The sequence below is a fragment of the Callithrix jacchus genome, chromosome 5, assembly GCF_049354715.1.
Source record: "Callithrix jacchus isolate 240 chromosome 5, calJac240_pri, whole genome shotgun sequence".
In the NCBI taxonomy this organism is placed as follows: domain Eukaryota; kingdom Metazoa; phylum Chordata; class Mammalia; order Primates; family Cebidae; genus Callithrix; species Callithrix jacchus.
This window is the reverse complement of record NC_133506.1, coordinates 80,870,426-80,889,458: the sequence shown is the minus strand read 5'-3', so window position 1 is coordinate 80,889,458 and position 19,033 is coordinate 80,870,426. Positions and strand designations below refer to the sequence as shown.

The following is a 19,033-nucleotide window of genomic DNA, read 5'->3' as shown; positions in this document are numbered from 1 at the left end:
GCCTGTAATCCCAGCACTTTGGGAGGCTAAGGATGGCAGATCACCTGAGGTCAGGAGTTCGAGATCAGCCTGATCAACGTGGAGAAAACCCGTCTCTACTTTAAAAAGTACAAAATTAGCTGGGTGTGGTGGCACGTGCCTGTAATTCCAGCTACTTGGGAGGCTGAAGCAGGAGAATCGCTTGAACCTGGGAGGTAGAGGTTGCGGTGAGCCGAGATCGCGCCATTACACCCCAGCCTCCAACAGGACAGAAACTCCGTCTCAAAACAAAAAACAAATTCTATTTCCACTAGGAAATGGAATTTTCTAATGGATTCCATTGGGGAAAACAACGTGTAAGATATCTATTGTGGCATTAATTTCAACAAAATCATGTAGACAACACTGTTACAACCTACAGGACATACAGTTCATGGTATATGGACCAAAATGCAGTTTTATGGGGATAAATCACAACCACATTAACTATACAAATCCATGATGTCAGACCTTCGATACAAGAAATGAAGTCAAAAGGCACGTGAATCCAGCTGATATGATAAAACAGGTTGCAAAATTTGTTATTACGTAGATTCTGCTATATGACTATGTAATTGTTGCTGTAAAATATTTGGCAGAGTCCGGAACCTAGATGTGAGGGGTCTGTTGATCCTGTAACTCCACTCCATATAATGTTTTCAAGTGAATCCATAGAAAAGCTCTAGGAAGTAGAAACAGCACCAACCAAGGCAAGCAGGGGTGAGGGGGAAGGACTGAGACAAGGAATAAGGCAACTTTGGATAAGGAGGATGACCCATGCTGGGAAGAAGCAGGACATAAAAATTGGCGCCCATGCCAAAGAAAATGCCTAGAGTTTTCGCGTTCTGCTACATCTCAGGAGACAGGAAATGGAAGGAAGGAAAGAGTGCTGGGTGAGATGTCTCCTGGAACAAGAGACTTCCAGATGAAGGCAAGGACTGTAGTGGTCTCATCCTGTGTTAAATGCCTAGCACCTAACGTGGTGTCTGGAATGACAGCAAGCATCCAATAACTATATGAACAGATACGTAGTCTAGCTGATCAGTAAATCCTGAATGAAAATATTAAGAGTTAAGAATATGGGCTTTGGTGTAAATGGGCCTAGGGTTGAATCCCTCTCTACCACTCATTAGCTGTGTATGATGAGGCAAGTTACTTAACCTCTCTGAGTCTCAGGATCACAATATGTGAAGTGCAAATAATCCCACCTACCTCATATAGTTGCTATTAAAAATAAGGCTGGGTGCAGTGGCTAATGCCTATAATCCCAACACTTTGGGAGGCCAAGGCAGGTGGATCACCTGAGGTCAGGAGTTCGAGACCAGCCTGACCAATGTGGTGTAACCCCGTCTCTACCAAAAATACAAAATTAGCTGGGCTTGGTGGCACATGCCTGTAATCCCAGCTATGCGGGAGGTTGAGGCAGGAGAATGGCTTGAACCCGGGAGGCGGAGGTTGCAGTGAGTGGAGATTGAGCCACTGCACTCCAGCTTGCCACCTGGCGACAAAGCAAGACCCTGTCTTGAAAAAAAAAAAAAAGGAAAAAAATTAAATGAAGTTCATCAAGCTGAGTCCGTTTAGCTTAAATTAGCTCCTTAAATTAGTTAAGGAATTTGGGCTCCAAAGTCAGACTGCCTGGGTTTAAATTCTGTCTGTACCACTTATAAGCTATGCCACTTTGAATGATTTATTTAACTTTTCTGGGCTTCTTTTTCTCATCCACAAAAATGTAGCTACCAATACCTATTCATGGAAGTTTAATGAGGATTAAACAATTAATAATTATAATAGGCTTAGAACATGCCTGACATATGGAATATACTTGACAAATATCAGCCACGACTGCTGTTATTATCATCATTAAGATGCTCAATACACAGTTTATGACATGATAAGACCAAGTTCAGCGTGTGTGTATAAGCGCTAGTGTGTACACATCAAAAGGAGGCATTAACTCAGTGGATACTAAGTTTTGGTCACAGATCTACAATCAGACAACTACAAGTCAGATAAGTTATTGGGTGCCTGCTAAATTATTCTAGACACCACGTTAGGGGCTACATCATCTATTAGCTATCTGCTAGGGAATAGAGATTTCTGATTGATTCCTGCCTAGCCACAGGAATTAAAAGTAAAAAAAAAAAAAAAGACAACTTCCACATTATTTTTGACCAAATATTTACCTCTCAGTAAGGCATTCTAAGCTTCAAGGCATCTTCATCCCCTGAGACCACAATTCCCCTATCCAGTACTGATACAGAAACGATAGAAACTTTATCACGGGAGCCAGAAAAGGCAATTCCCTGGAGAGAGGGCACTTCTTCCCGACTGCCAACAGGGAGTTAGAAGAGTGCTTTTCCCTTAAGGAAGACTGCCTCAGCCGCACTGGAGTCAGCCCTGGTTTAAGTTAAAGCTGGATTGACCCACTTTGTCCATTAACCACTTACATTAATGTAGCAGTGTCATCAGGCTAATGTGATTGAGGATTAAAGGAAGTCCCAGCTCGAAACTTATTTTGCATTTGACTAAAAAGCAGGTCAGTTCAGATAAAGCCCAAGTCCTTTTTTCCCTGCATTAAACCATCTGCAACTAGACAGTTTACAAGAGGTTACTATTCAGAATCAAAGCGTTATCACCACGACTGAAGGAATACCAAACCCCAGCGTTCCTCAGTGCCATTGCAGAGAGGGCAGTTTAAGGCCCTCCTACTCGGTGTCAGTCTGACCTAACATGGCTTGGAAGTCAGGCCACCAAGTATGACTCTCAGCACCTCCATTTACTAAGGTGTATGACCGGGGGTGGGGGATGCATCACTTAACCTGGCCAAGCTGCAGTTTTCTCATCTGAATAACGAAAAAAAAAAAGGATGATGTCTGCCTCTTAGGGCTTTTGAAGGAACTGCAAAGCTAGCTTTGGTACCCAGCCTGGTACCTAGTAGGCTGTTAGGAAAATGTTATCAATTATCTTCTGTTGACAGGATCTTGGCAAGGACGTAAGGAAGCAAGGTTTGCGCGCAGGGGACTTGTCACTCATTCAGTTCTACCCCGCAGTGGGGCAATGAGGGAGATTTGGCTCCTGGAAGGGGCTAAGTGCAGGAATGCTGGATTCCTCTCTCAGCCTTCCTGGGGTCCACTACCCTCCCTGAACTCTGCAGCCTGCATTTCATCACTGGCCCTAAAGAAGGATTTGTCAGTAGCTGTACAGAATGCTAAATTGGCAATTGTGGAGAAGAAACCACATAATAGAGCTAGTAAAAAGGAAATGAGAGATCGATCATAAGATTCCCTGAGCCAAGGGCAGATTTACTGTGCTCGACTGCCTGCTGGTTCCCCAACCCATGTAAGCGCTCCTCTCCCCAGGACAGTCTGGTGTTTGTCTACATGTCAGAAAGCACGCAAGGAGCCTCAGAATTTATTTGGATTATTGTCAAAATAATGGAGCCAGGGGAAAAAGAGACTTCTTTCTAAGGCCAGGCGCGGTGGCTAATGCCTGTAATCCCAGTACGTTGGGAGGCCAAGGTGGGTGGATCATGAGGTCAAGAGATCGAGACCAGCCTGGCCAACATGGTGAAACCCCGTCTCTACTAAAAATACAAAAATTAGCTGGGCATGGTGGCACCTGTAGTTCCAGCTACTTGGGAGGATGAGGCAGGATTATTGCTTGAACCTGGGAAACAGAGACTGCAGTGAGCTGAGATCGTGCTACTGCATTCCAGCCTGGGTGACAGAGCGAATCTCCATCTCAAAAAAAAGAGTGAGAGAGAGAGACTTCTAAGCCCTTGTACAGCGGAGGCTCTGGAGCCACTCTCTCCTCGACATGGTTGGTTGAGAAGTGAGATGCATGACGGAATTTATCATTTTGGCAAATGCCTCCTGCACCATCTCCAAAGGCTTCCAGGGGCACATCAGTAGTGGGCACTGGGCTCAGACCCTGGCATCTCCCCTATGCCCCTGTGGATCAATCTGTTAAAGAAAAAATTACTTGGCCAGGCTTGGCGGCTCATGCCTGTAATCCCAGCACTTTGAAAGGCCAAGGTGGGTGGATCACTTGACATCGGGAGTTCGAGACTAGCCTGATCAACATGGTGAAACCGTGTCTCTACTAAAAATACAAAAATTAGCTGAGCGTGATGGCACACACCTGTAATCCCAGCTACTTGGGAGGATGAGGCAGGAGAATCGCTTGAACCTGGGAGATGGAGGTTATAGTGAGCCGAAAATAATTACTCAATGACGGCTGTTTTTGTTTTAGACAGAGTTTCACTCTTGTTGCCCAGGCTGGAGTGCAATGGCATGATCTTGGCTCATCACAACCTCCATTGCCCAGGTTCAAGTGATTCTCCTGCCTCAGCCTCCCGAGTGGCTGGGACTACAGACATGCGCCACCATGCCTGGCTAATTTTGTATTTTTTTAGTAGAGATGGGGATTAACCATATTGGTCAGGCTGGTCTCAAACTCCCGACCTCAGGTGACCCAACTGCTTTGGCCTCCCAAAGTGCAAAGATTACAGGTGTGAGCCACAGCGCCTAGCTTAATGATGGTTAAATCACAGTAGCGAAGACTTTATTCAGGACCATTGCAATAGGTATAGAGATCCACTGCAACGGAGTCTTGCAGTGAAGGGGAGAGAGACAGGCCTCAACTCTGAATACAGCATGGGCAAGTGGGGTTCATAGACAAGGAGCAGGGTGGGGATCAGTGGGTAGAAAATTACTACGAGGAGCCATGCTGGGTAAGGGGAATTCTGGCTGAACTGATCTAATAGGACTCTCCCTGAAGACAGGCCAAGGTGACCAGACATCACCTGGGGGATGGTGGAGGCTGACGAACCTGATCAGCTGTCAGGGGTGAATATTTTGTGCTAAAAACTGTAAGGAGGCTTTGCTCAGACTGGGTTTTACAAGGATGTGAACGGGTGGCCCTAGGAGGAGGTTCAGGAGGCAGAGTCAAGTATGGTCAAGTAAAGAGCCTTTGTCATACCAAGTGAGAAGCACGGCACAGCCTAAGAAGTGGGTGAACAGCTCCTGGCACAGAACCATCCAGGCAGGTCCCTCTGTGCCCCTTCGGCTGGTCTTCTTCTGCCAGCCTCACCCCACAGCCACCCAGTCCTGGATTCAAGTCCCTTCCATTCACTAACTGGGCACTCCTTCCCCTCCTCTGCCTCTCCTCTGGTCACGCTTTCTTGCCCTCACTCTCAGAAAACTCTCTTATCTCAACAGTGGGACAGAGGAAAAAGGATGAGGATGTGGCCGAGGGTGAGACCCTCTCACATGGAATCTGCGTGCCCATCCCAGCAATCCCTGCAAGCCCAGCGGCCTATCCAGTTCCAGGCTGGCCTCCCTGCAAGCCCAGCAGCCTATCCAGTTCCAGGCTGGCCTCCAGAGTGAGCACATGATGCAGGTTAATTGAGTCGCTCATTATGAAAGCCAGTTTCTCAAAGGGATAGTCAGAGCTCATAATTATATATCGCCCTGGAGCTTGCGAACTTTCACCTACATCATCTGATTTGATCCCTTGCAAAACGCCTTTGTGGTAGTTACTGTAATCTCCAAGTCAAATGAAGACATCGAGTCTAAAGGTGAGGGGGTGACTTGCTTGGAGCTGGGTCACCAGCTGCAGGTCAGAGAGTTGGGACTTGTAGTCAGGTCTCCTGATGCGCCTCCTTCCATTCATGAGGATCCTCTCTTAACCCTCCTTTGCTTCTTCTTAAAATGATTTAGAACACGTAGAGCTACACACCTGTCCTCTCTTTAAATAGATACCTGTATTTTTTTCTTTCATTCAGAGATTAGTATCCTAATAGTAAGTATTTCAGTGCTAATCAGATCACTGTCGATCATAGTTGTTCAAATAAGCGTCCCATTATGAAACAATAAGATTCTTTGGTTGAAATATTCCCATTGTTAACTGCCTTCTATGGGGCCTGGACAATTACCAGTCATTGCAACAGCACCTCCTCTCCAGCAACCCCAGCCCTGCCTCTTCTTGCCCTCTTTACCACGTGGGCAGGAAGGGCTATCTCTTTGAAAAGCACATAAACCTGGCACATATCATTAAGAGATGTTTGTGAGGCTGACAGGGATAGACTAGACAGCATCTCCAGTCCAAAGCTAAGGAAGACACAATGCTCACAAGAGGATTCCTTGGGACCAAGCCTAGGAAATACTAGCCAGGTCCACATGAACACAGGGTGACAGAACTCTGGAAAGATCCTATTTCTTCAATCAAACCTAAGGGTAAAGCAGACTTGTCACCCTATTAAGGTTTGGGGATGACAAATGCAATGAACTTCCAGGAACACCAGGGGCCTCAAAAAACTGGCCCATAGATCATGATTCTGAGAACCAGGAGGATTTGGAGTATTTCAGGCTTTTAACTTGTTTAAGGATATTTCAAGAAAGGTATATGCCAGGCCGGGTGCGGTGTCTCATGCCTGTAATCCCAGCACTATGGGAGGCTGAGGCAGCCAGATCACCTGAGGTCAGGAGTTTGAGACCAGCCTGGCCAAGATGGTGAAACCTCATCTTTACTAAAAATACAAAAACTAGCCAGGCATGGTGGCACGTGCCTGTAATCCCAGCTACTTGAAAGGCTGAGGTAGGAGAATCACTTGAACCTAGGAGGTAGAGGTTGCAGTGAAGCAAGATGGCACCACCGCACTCCTCCAGTCTGGGCAACAAGAGAGAAACTGCATCTCAAAAAAAAAACAAAAACAAAAAACAAAGAAAGGTATATGCCACCTCTGTGGCAGTCAGTTCCATCCCTGGTTGCATTTTAAATCATGCAGGCTGCTTTTAACAGGTGTTAAATGCCTGGCTCCTCCCCACACCCACTGAATCAGGCCCTGGATAGATGAAGGCTTCAACATGGGATTCTTTTAGATGACTCTAATGTGCAACCAGGATTGGAAACCATTATTCTGTGGTGTCTGTGGGCCTGGAACTTGTCATGATCTGTAGTCATTTATTCCTCTGATATTCACGTGCACGGGAGGGCTTGTGTCCTGACGGTCTACAAACTGCAGAAAAAAGAACAAATCCATTCCAATCGGGCAGGCTGGGTGTGATGGCTCACGCCCGTAATCCCAACACTTTGGGAGACTGAAGTGGGCAGATCACCTGAGGCCAGGAGTTCAAGACCAGCCTGGACAATATAACAAAACCCTGTCTTTACTAAAAATACAAAAATAAATTAGCCAGGCATGATGGTGGGCTCCTGTAATCCCAGCTACTCAGGAGGCTGAGCCAGGAGAATCAGTTGAACCTGCGAGACAGGCTGCAGTGAGCCAAGATCTTGTCACTGCACTGCAGCCTGGATGACGGAGAAAGACTATCTCAAAAAAAAAAAAATAATCTAAGCAGGCTAGGATACTTGTTACCCCTAAACACACACACACACACACACACACACACACACACACAAACACACACACCCCTACCCCTCTGACAGTCCCCCTACCCCTCTGATAGTCGGTTACCCAACTAACTGTCAAGCTACCAGTAAAACAAAGCAAATGAAAGGAAACCTTAGAAGAAAGATAAGGCCACCTCTACTGGTGTGATAAAGAAAAGCTAGCAGAGGTATCTAACTCTTTCATCATCAAAAGTTAAATAATATTACCCTAAGCAGAAAAAACAGAGATGTGAAGAATAATACTAGTATTAGATTATCTAATTTATGCTTTTATAAGAGTCTGTGGCCGCAAACAAAACTCAGTGCTCTTTAAGGTCATGTGAGTGCACTCAGCCCCTCGCCATGGGATGTTTTAAGCAGCCTCAGGACTCAACAGAGTCCTCACCAGCAAATGTGTCTGGTCTTTTCAGCCTCCAGAACTGTAAAAAAATAAACTCTTTTCTTTATAAATGAAAGGAAGAAAGGATGGAAAGAAGGAAAAGGAAAAAAGACATGAAATTCTCCTTTCAAAGAAAAAAAATTCCATGAAAGTAACATGAATTAATGGCATAAATTCCTGTTTTCCTTTTTCCCGATCTTGAGGCACAATGCTCAGAATCACGTTTGAGGACTTAGAATTTCCATCCTCAGTCGGAGATAGCCTCTGCCCCCTGCCTTTCCTCTCCAGAAGAGAGAAGTCAGCCGGGAAGATGAGCTGACCTCCTGCCGAGTCATTTCCCACTGGGGAATGGCTGTCTCAGGGCTTTGGAGAAACATGAAACTTTACCACTGAGCACCCCAACTCTCGCTGGGGTTCTTAAATACTCCTGCTAGAATCAGACTATTAAAAACCAACCTTGAAGCCTAAAGGTATAGGAAATTAAAATGAACCAGAGAGGGTCTAAAAAACCCTGTAGTTCTGATGTTACCCAGTACCAAATGTTGCCCTAATTTCTTCTTCTGCCTTTTCCTTTCCTTGGGTGATATCCCTACTCCTATAGTCCAGCAATTGAAGTTACTGTTTGAACTGGTAAATGACACAACAATAAAAAAGAATATTATTGAAATGGGTGTAACGTAACTCACAACAGGCAAACAGATGCCTGGGAATTTATGTAAAACAGATGATGGAAGTTAATGTGCTTCAGAGAGGAGAACAAACTGCAGCCCACATTGAGTTAGGGAGAGGCTCCGTCTTCCAAGTCAATTGAGGAAAACTGGGAAGAGCAAGGGAAACATTTAGCCCACCCCCTCCTCCTGTTCCGTTAGGAGAATGACTTCCTTGTTTAGTTGCAAAAACACTCCACGTTTTCTGAATTCCAACAAAGATTCTTCTCCTCCTTTTTTGAAACTTACTTTTTAACTTATAGTAAAACTCGTTCTTGGTGTCCGGTTCCAATAATTTTGATAAAAACACAGGATTATGTAACTACCACTGTCACCAAGACACAGAACAATTCCAGCATCCCCGCAGATCCCCTTATGCCGCCTCTTCCAGTGAAGATTTTACTCTCCTTCAAGAGATTCTTCTCTCTTTAGTTTCTTTCCCACCAGAACAACCCTCTTCTCCTCTGGGGAAGAACAGGGTCTCACCCTTTAACCAAGGCCAACATTATCAGTATTACTGTCATCAACTGGTTTCTTGGAGCTGCAGGTTCTTCCTGGGATGCAGGGAGCATGCACAGCTTTGCTGGTCTTGACAGCCCTCATGAAAAAGAAAAACCCTTCCTCCTACTCAGTAAAACTGAGATTTGTCAAAGTTAGCACATCTTCACCTAAGACATTTTGAAAAAACGATAAAAGGTCCTCTTTTACGAAGGATGCCCCTCGGTTATCAGGGACTCTGCTCTGTGCCCTCACTGTGCTGAATGGAGGCTGCCCCAGCCCCTCCTTGGCCTCTGTCCCTTGGAGGGTAGAGGACGTTCCAAGAAGCCAACTTCCCAGCGTTCAGGCAAGTCCTAGAGGTGGAAGCCGCTGGCAGGTTTTCGGGGGAGGGGATCTGCTACTCCAGACCAAACCATTAAAGCATTTTCATAAGAAAATCCAAGGTAGGCCGGACGCGGTGGCTCATGCCTGTATTCCCAGCACTTTGGGAGGCCGAGACCAGTAGATCACGAGGTCAGGAATTCAAGACCAGCCTGGCCAAGATGGTGAAACCCTGTCTCTACTAAAAATACAAAAATAAATTAGCCGGGTGTGGTAGTGGGCGCCTGTAATCCCAGCTACTTGGGAGGCTGAGGCAGAGAATTGCTTGAACCTGGGAAGTGGAGATTGCAGAGAGCCAAGATCGCACCACTGCACTCCATCCTGGGCGACAGGGCGAGACTCCGTCCCAAAAAAAAAAAAATAAAAAAAATAAAATAAAATAAAAATCCAAGGAAAAAAGAAAGAGGAGACCACAGGGTCATTACAATCTTAATCACAGCATTTTCCTTAGTAACAAGCATGGCCTAAGCGACTGTCTTCTCTGAAAGCCAATGTACTAACCTTAAGTATTTACCCCGGCAAAAAACTCCCTAGGGTCCTTCCACCTCACAACCTTATACATCACAGGGAACCTCAGGGGTCAAAAAGACAAAGGTTACAGTCTCTCCTCTGCTCTTTCTTCTCCTGAAAGATAAGACACCCAGCCAGGGATGCGAAAAGGAAGTTTTCCCAGAAAACTTAACACAGTCCTGGGGACAATGACCGAGGAGAGCTGTAATTTGAACTGCAGGTCGTAACTCGGGGAAGTTTCTTCTTTAAAGCAGCTTTCATCCCCAGGAGTGGGGTATGGCGGGAGGCGGCTGGGCGGAAGATGTGTATCAGCCTCGCCACTCCTTATCTGGAACCTTCTTCCTTCCCTGGGAAGCCTCAAAGCCCACCCTTTCTGAGATTACCCTTCAAAGGCCCACATCCCCATAAATAATGATCTCCATTTGGGGGAGATGTTTGCATATCAAAGAACTCCTTTGGGAGGGTTTAAAATAATTTGAACTGAAATTGTAAATAGTTACTGGCTATCAATTTCAGGTTTCACAGCAGGATCCCTGGGGCTCCCGGAAGTGATGTCATTATTCATTAAAAGTTTATTAGGGCCTTTTCTCTTTCCTTTTTAAAATGTTTTAAAGGTAATGGGTAGGAAAGAAGAAAAATAACAAAGGATGGCCTCTCCAGCCCTCCTCCTCTTCCAGCCCCTCTCTCCTTTCTCCACGCCCAGCCCCCAGCCCCAACCGCAAGGATTTGGTCTCTATTGTCCTAGAATTTCAATACTGCTCAGAAAATAAAAAGCCCCTGAATACCATAAGGGGGTGGGGCGCAAAAGAGCATCTCGCTTCTCTGGGTCAACTCAAGATCCCTTTCATAGGGGCAGGATCCTCGGTTATAGGCCCTGCTTCACAATGGCCACAAGTTCCTGTTCCTGGAAGGGGCTGGGGTTGGGGGTGGAGGGAGGGTTTCAATTAAAAGCTAATAGTCTTTTGTGGGTGAGCTCTCTGGGGTACTGCTTCTGTTTACAGTACCTCGCTGTATGCTGGGACAAATCATGTGAAATCAGTGATCCTGTGTCTTATTTCCCAGGGGACAAAAAAAAAAAAAAGTAAAACAAAATCCAACTTAAAATCATTAGAAAGAAAGAACAAGAGTTTTCTGGGAAGCAGACTTTTTAGAAAGTAAAATCAGTGCTGCCAATGGCCAGGGGCGGGGCAGAGCTGAGTACTCAGAAAGAAGGGGAGAGCATCAAAATCCAACTGCAGTTGAAATGGTTCTGCTCTTTCCTGCTTGGACAGATTCTTCTCTGCACACGTTCGGCCAACGTTTTGTCTCTGATGAGTCCTAGCTTCCCTGTCTGTTACACTCTTCTTTTTTCTCGGCCCGTGGGGGCTCCTGCCCTATGTGGGTTACTTCCCTGGCAACAAAGGGCCATTCCTCCAGCCAGCAGCCTGCAATTTGCTTTTCTTTTTCACATGCCTCTGTAGTCCCCTCCCTGCTCCCAGCTTCATTCCTGAGAAAAGCAGCCTTCTCTTGTGCCCTTGGTAGCACAGGATAAATGTTTGTAAACAGGTCTTCACCCAGAGATCTTCCGAAACACCAGTCAACACAGAGTTGATGAAAATCACTAAACCCCCACCCCCAAGCAACACACACACACACACACACACACACACACACACACACGCACACACAGAAACCAGGAGAGAAACAGGCCAAGGGAGGGGCTGCCCAATGCTCAGAGTGAAACCAGAGTGGGCACTGGATATATGAAAGCCTGGATTCCAGTTCCTGCCCTGCCACACACAAGAGGTACTTGGACAAGGCACTCAAAGCTTGAACTCAGTTCTCCATGTATAAAAGTTAACGGATTGGTTTAAAAGGGTGTTTCTCCGCTCTAAAGTTAGTAATAACTTCAGGTGTAAAAGCAGTGCTGGGCACGGTGGCTCACGCCTGTAATCTCAGCACTTTGGGAGGCTGAGGCAGGTGGATCATGAGGTCAGGAGTTTGAGACCAGCATGACTAACATGGTGAAACCCTGTCTCTACTAAAAATACAAACATCATCTGAGGTGGTGGTGTGTGCCTGTAATCCCAGCTACTCAGGAGACTGAGGCAGGAGAATCGCTTGAATTGGGGAGGTGGAGGTTGCACTGAGCAGAGATCCCGCCACTGCGCTCCAGCCTGGGCAACAGAGACTCCATCTCAAAAGCAAAAGTTCTAAATAGCTCTAAAGTGAAGGGAGTTATTATCCCACCACTCCCCACATACCACTTCCTCTTACAGCGAGCAAGAGGATGGCACGAGCTGGCAGATGTCAAGTAGAGCTTCTATAAATATTTGATGTTTGAATATGTACAAAACGCACCTCAAGGGCATTCCTACAGACCACCCGCAGGAGTTGTCATTCAGATGGATGACACCTCCAGGTCAAATTTACCCTAAAATGAAGCTCTCAGCCTGGTAAATTAAAGGAAAAGTGGAGAGCCGGGCGCGGTGGCTCACATCTGTAATCCCAGCACTTTGGGAGGCTGAGGAGGGTGGATCATGAGGTCAGGATTTGAGACCAGTCTAACCAACATGGTGAAACCCTGTCTCTACTAAAAATACTAAAAATTAGCTGGGGATGGTGGCAAGCACCTGTAATTCCAGCTACTCAGGAGGCTGAGGCAGGAGAATCACTTGGACCCGGGAGGTGGAGGTTGCAGTGAGCCAAGGTCGTGCCATTGCACTCCAGCCTGGGCAACAGAAAGAGACTCTGTCTCAAAAAAAAAAGAAAGAAAGAAAAGAAAAGAAAAAAAGAGAAGTGGAGTTCAAGGTCAGGCTGTGTGGCTTTGGGCAAGTTGCACATTTCTGTGCTGTCTTTCCTCATCTGTAAAAGGGTAATATTAGTCCTGCTGCTTTTAGAAAAGAAATAAAGCACTTTCTGCCTCTTGTTTTGTATTATTTTTATTCTATTTTGTAGAGACAGGGTTTTGCCATGTTTCCCAGGCTGGTCTCGAACTTCTGGGTTCAAGCAATCCACCTGCCACAGCCTCTTAAAGTGTTGGGATTACAGGTGTGAGCCACCTTGCCTGGTGGAAAAGAAGTGCTTTTTAACCAGAGAGAAGATGCCAGAGAGTGTACAACTTGGAGATGTTACAGACAGAGAAGAGGCTGCTGTTTCACATCTCGCACTCCTTGTCATCAGCACTTACTTCTTCTTAAATTGGCTTGTCCATGTGCTTGAGGTTGACCAAAAGATGTCTCAAGAAAACAAGAGACACAGCGATGCCAGTGGAAACTCTCACTGGACACACATCAGTTAAAGTCCATACCCCCTTCCCAGCCTCTTTGGAATTCTCAGCTTGTGACATTTAGATGCTACCCAGGATCAATTTTCAGCAGGAGAAAATTAAGCCCAACCTCCCTAATTCTCATCTTTTCAACGTCATGGTCAATCATTTATTCTAAAAGCCCAATACATTTGCAACAGGTTCACATGCAGAGTCCAACCTGTCTTACACATTTCACTTCCAATGATATGAGAGAAGAAAAGCGTTGGAGGCTGAAGCTAAGGACAAATGTTCTGCATTATTTCAGCAGGTTCCATGATTATTCGTTACATTCTACGGGAGCGTTTTGGTAGATGATGTTGTCTGACTGGTGAGTCTTAAAATTTCCAGCAACTCTTCTGTGCTTTAGACAAAGCATTCCTGTTCGTGTCACATTCTCCACCCCTAACGAACAACACTGGAAACACCAAGGAGATTAACTAAACCGGCAGTGAGAGAGCTGCTAAGAATTACAAGTGAGATTAGCCTTTTACCCTGCATTGGCCCAGTGAGAACTGACGCGGTGACTATTTTTAAGCCTTATGACCATTTCTAAGAACAAAATCTTTAATTGAAACTTATTGCCTTCCTTGTTTTGTCTTGTATTTGTTTGGACTATGAGTTTTAAAGACTCTGTCTTAAAAAAAAAAAACAGCAAAACACCAGGCATCACAAGCACTTCAAAGTATTTGTTGAATGAACAAATAAATGAATGAAAGAAAAGGAATCGACTAGCAAGGCTTAAAACTAATGACTGGAAGTCATGGTGTAAATAGGAGACTCAGGGATGAATCGAGGGCAACTTGGAATAATAAACAGGTGGGGCCAGGCTTCAAAAGGGTGATGATCCCAGTATCCCCAATGTCCAAAGATGATACATACATGTATCGTCACACCCATTACATTAAGTGACACAATCATATTAAGTGGATATACCCATAAAGGTCTTAAATGTAAATGCTAAGCAAAAACACACCATACATGGGATAAGATCAGAGTTCCTTATTTTAACCTGTGGATTACAGTACATTGTGAGCCCATCTTTTCCTTGAACTTGGGATGCCTTACCTCTGGTGGCCAGTAATCAACATCTGTTCAAACTAATAAATGGCTATAGTTAATAACAATGAGAAAAATTGCATTAATTAGCAGATTTGTGTTAATTATTACTTTTTATTTTGACTTAATTATTGTTAAAGATAGTTTGCATTCTCAGGCATTCCTCAAAGGGTGGCAAATGTCTCCTGGGTAGCAGCAAGAGGAAAGCAAACTCGAATTTAAGTTCCTATTTGTCATGATGATGAATGGGTCAGTAATATGGCCAGTAAGTGTTGCTGATTCTTACCCTCCAGGGGCTTACTGTTTATGTAGAGAGATATTCCACACACAGGTTTACCAAGAGATATTATATACCTGACTCAAAATGAGAAACATGACAAATAGACCTCCAGGTGGGGCGCAGTGGCTCAGGCTTGTAATCCCAGCACTTTGGAAGGCTGAGGTGGCCAGATCACCTGAGGTCAGGAGTTTGAGACCAGCCTGACCAACATGGTGAAACCTTGTTTCTACTAAAAAATACAAAAATTAGCAGGCATGGTGGTGTGCCCCTATAATCACAACTACTAGGCAGGCTGAGGCAGGAGAACCACTTGAACCCAGGAGGCGGAGATTGCAGCGAGCCGAAATTGAGCCACTGCACTCCAGCCTGGGCAACAGAGCAAGACTTTGTCTCCAAAAAAAGAAAAAGAAAAAGAGGCACCCAGAGGTTGGGGCTGGGACAACTGAAGCTTCTTTGTGTCTGCCCCACGGGTAGGTGGAAGTGAAGAAATCAGAAGCAAAAGATGCTCCTACTCAGAATCACGAACAAAGCCTACTCAGTGAGACAGCCATTGGGCCATTTAGCCTGAAGTTTTTTGGTTTTGTATTTGTTTTTAAGAAATGATGGCAAATAAGTTTAGAAGGATGGATTGGAAAACAGGCTGAGAATACCCTCACCCACTCTGCCCATCCCTCCACCCCTTGCTTCCACAGACATCTTTCCAAAAGCCAAATCTGGAAATGTTCATAGCCTCTCGTTGTGTTGAGACTGATCTGCAAACTCCCTGGCAGGGCACATGTGAATTCACTCCAAGGGAATTCTGAGTTCCTCCCTTGCTCTCTTTCCAACCCTCCTCCCAATTCTGCTTTACTCCAGCTATGAGCAAGTGCCTGTGGTTCCTCCAGTGGGTCATGAGGTTTCTTGGCCCCCATGGAATTCCCTCCTCCTGGAATATTCTTTCTGGACCTCCTCCTTCTAATACATTTCTATACACTCCTTGTTCCATTTTCATAACTATAACTATTACCTTCCCAACATCCTTCAAATGCACACATATACACACACATACGCACACACACACAGAGTCATCATAACCTCTATCCATCTGCTACAGCAGTCCTCTGGGGACGTGAGGACAGGACTGTGTCTTATTTGCACTGTGGCAAAAATAAACAATTGCTAGATAAAAGAAGGGTAAATAAATGCTAGACAGAATTTGGATTTGACCTCTGAGGCAATGAGAAGTCACATCAAATGTAGGAAGTTAGTGGCGTAAAAATCTGTTAGGTGTCAGGGAGCTGGCACTTACCAGCAGCATATCTTAAACAGGCTTAGGCTTTGAGCTGATTATAAACTCCACGAGCCTGCAGAAGACCAGTATTTTAAAAATTTGGAATAATCAAAAAAGATTACTCGGTATCTCCAGTGGAAAGCTTGCATTGTTTAGTGCATGCTCATGGATTATCTGACTCCAGCCTTTTATTGCCTTTGAGAGACTCTGCAACTTTCTAAATTATACAGACAGCAATATAGCAATCCAATATAATTCTTGATTCTTGACCAAAGATATACAAATAAATTCTTTCTGGTGGGAGTCCTAGGGATTTTCTTCTCACCTCCCACTCCGCTCCGTGAAAGAAGTCAGTTTCTCACCTGTTTGTTAATCTAAGTCCAGGTAAATCTGTATTCTTTTGACTTCTCCTTGGAACCAGTGGTGACATTTGCCTGGTTCCTTCATTCATAATGAGTGAAATAAGGTTTTTTAACCTGGTCATTGTATATCTCAATGAGAGTCATGATTTTTACCTTTTTCTAAGAAAAGGATCCTTTAACAAAAAGGCTGGATTAACCACATGCTTCTTGGAGGCGCTCTATCTGTGCTGGTAGCCACTTGAATACCGAGAACACTCATGTTTCCCTTTGAGCAAACGGCTTGTTTTTGTGATTTGTGTAATTAAGGTTTACCTTTTTTAAAAGGCCGTGAGAAATCTGTGAATCAGATCCACTGTCATTTGAGGTACATTTCTTAGGACAATCCCCAAGTCCATCTTATATCCCCACTTCTGGTTTTCTTCTTTAATTGTCATATTTTATGTGCCTTTTCTTCTTTATGTATCATTTTTAAAAACCATCTTAATGTCGGCTCACACCTGTGATCTCAGCAATGTGAGAGGCCAAGATGGGAGGATTGCTTGAGCCCAAGAATTTGAGACCAGTCTAGGTAACACCGCAGAGACCCCAGCTCTACAAATATTTTTAAAAATTAGCCAGGTATGATGGCATGCCTGTAGTCCCAGCTCTTCAGGAAGCTGAAGCAAGAGGAACACTTGAGATCAGGAGGTCGAGGCTGCGGTGAGCTATGATCACCCCATTGCACTCTAGCCTGGGCAACAGAGCAAGACTCTGTCTCTAAAAGATATTTTTTAAAACCAAACAACAAAAACAAAAAAACTACCGTAAGTACTTTTTCACAAAGGTAAATACAAATAAATGAAATTTTGTAGATCTGAATAGGGAGGGAACAGTGGGGATATAAAAGAAGGGGCAGCTCATTCCAAACATTTTGCTACTCAGGAAGATGAGGCTGGAGCTGGAAGATTGCTTGAGGCCAGGAGTTCAAGACCAGTCTGGGCAACACAGCAAAACCCTCATCTCTAAAAATAAATAAATAAATAAACAGATAAACATTTTAAAGGAAGATAAAAAGAAAAGCCAGTAGCAGGTTAGATGTGGAAAAAGAAGTGGGGACAAGGAGCACCCTTGATTTTTAAGCAAAGTCAATTGAGGGCATGACACTAATGTGCTCTGGGTTCACCCATAAAAGCAGCAGCAACCCAGGTAGTTTTAGGGGTTGGGGTGGCGGATTTAGGTGTTTATCCAAGAGATGTTAAAAACAAATGAAGATTTCGGTCCTGTGTTCATGTGTAAAAACAGATCAAAACTGAGAGAAGGTTCTTATAACCCCAGATTATAGGCTAGAAAAGGGCTCCTGGGTCCAGAAAGGCTAATTCTGGGCAGATGAGTCAGCCTAGGTTGGGGCTGGGGGCAGGGGTTGGGAGAGCACCAAGAATAATTACTGCCTGTCTCTAAAAAGCTCAGTGGTATTCTCTATTCTCTGACAAAATCAAATAAAGACTTTTAAGCTGCTACTTTCCCAAATGAATCAATTTCCAGTTCCCTGGGCTGGGAACACAGGGTACTAAGCACATAAGCAAACACCACCTGAAGGAGAGAACAAGAGCCGGGGTCTCTATTGCCCCATTAGCACGTTTTGGAAATTACTCAAGCTCAAACCTCTCCAAAGACAATGTTTTCCTGGGTTTGCTAAACATACATCGATTCACTTGTCACTTGGAGACAGTCAGGACTATCAGGTAACAAACTGAGGAATGGAATCAACTTAACTACTATGATTCCCTAAAGCTGGTGCGGTCATCACCCTCTTTACCGCTAATATGAGGGTATCTCAATGAATCTGAAATTGGGATAGCTTTCTTTATGAGACAAATATGTCTATCCAAGGAAGGATCCCCTTTCCCGGGCTCCTCCTTCATCTGAAGCTAGACGATTCTTCACTCGTTCAGAACAGAAACAGGGCTTGTTAAATATTATGACCGAATGCTACCCTTGCTGACTGCAAAAAGGTATGCAAATACCGTGGTGTAGTACCCAGGGAGCAGAGCTCTGCAGCTTTTAGGGGTTGCAGAGAATCAGAGTAAAGGGATAGCCCCTATGTGCAGTAAAATGCAGATATAAGACATATACACGGCGGGGCGCAGTGGCTCACGCATGTAATCCCTGCACTTTGGGAGGCTGAGGGGGGTGGATCACGAGGTCAGGAGTTCGAGACCAGCCTGGCCAACATGGTCTCGATTTTTAAGCAAAGGCGATCAAGGACATTATACTAATGTGCTCTGCGTTCACCCACAGAAGTAGCAGCAACCCAGGTAGTTTTGGCGGATTTAGGTGTTCATCCAAGAAATGTTACAAACAAATGAAGATTTCGGTACTGTGTCCATGTGTAAAAACAGATCAAAATTGAGAGAAGGTAAGTATAACCTCAGATTATAAGCTAGGAAAGGGCTCCTGGGTCCAGAAAGGCTTAAGATACAAAAATTAGCCAGATGCAGTTTTTGTGTCTTTTTCTGGGTCCAGAAAGGCTAAAGATATAAAAATTAGCTAGGCACAAGCCTGTAATCCCAGCTACTCAGAAGGCTGAGGCAGGAGAATCACTTGAACCCAGGAGGCGGAGGATGCAGTGAGTTGAGATTGCACCATTGCACTCTAGCCTGGGTAACAGGGTGAGACTCTGTCTCACAAAAAAAAAAAAATAGACATAGACATGATTCTCGGTTCTCAACTTCAAGAGGTTCACAGACCCTAGCAAAACCATGATCCCAGATTAAGAGTCTTGGCACAGCCCAGCAGCTATCCACCAACCACTGATTGGTTGTTCCACTGGTCAAAAGCCTGGCTGAAATGATCTGTGTTCTGGGTCAGTGAATGGGGGAGAGAGGACATGG

General features: G+C 44.9%; 1 protein-coding gene across 1 annotated transcript in view; it reads right to left on the bottom strand.

The window, feature by feature from the left end:
- LOC100413776 (heparan sulfate glucosamine 3-O-sulfotransferase 3B1) overlaps positions 1-19,033 on the bottom strand; it is a 46,283-nt gene that overhangs the window by 4,857 nt on the left and 22,393 nt on the right. The gene's annotated exons all lie outside the window — the stretch shown is intronic.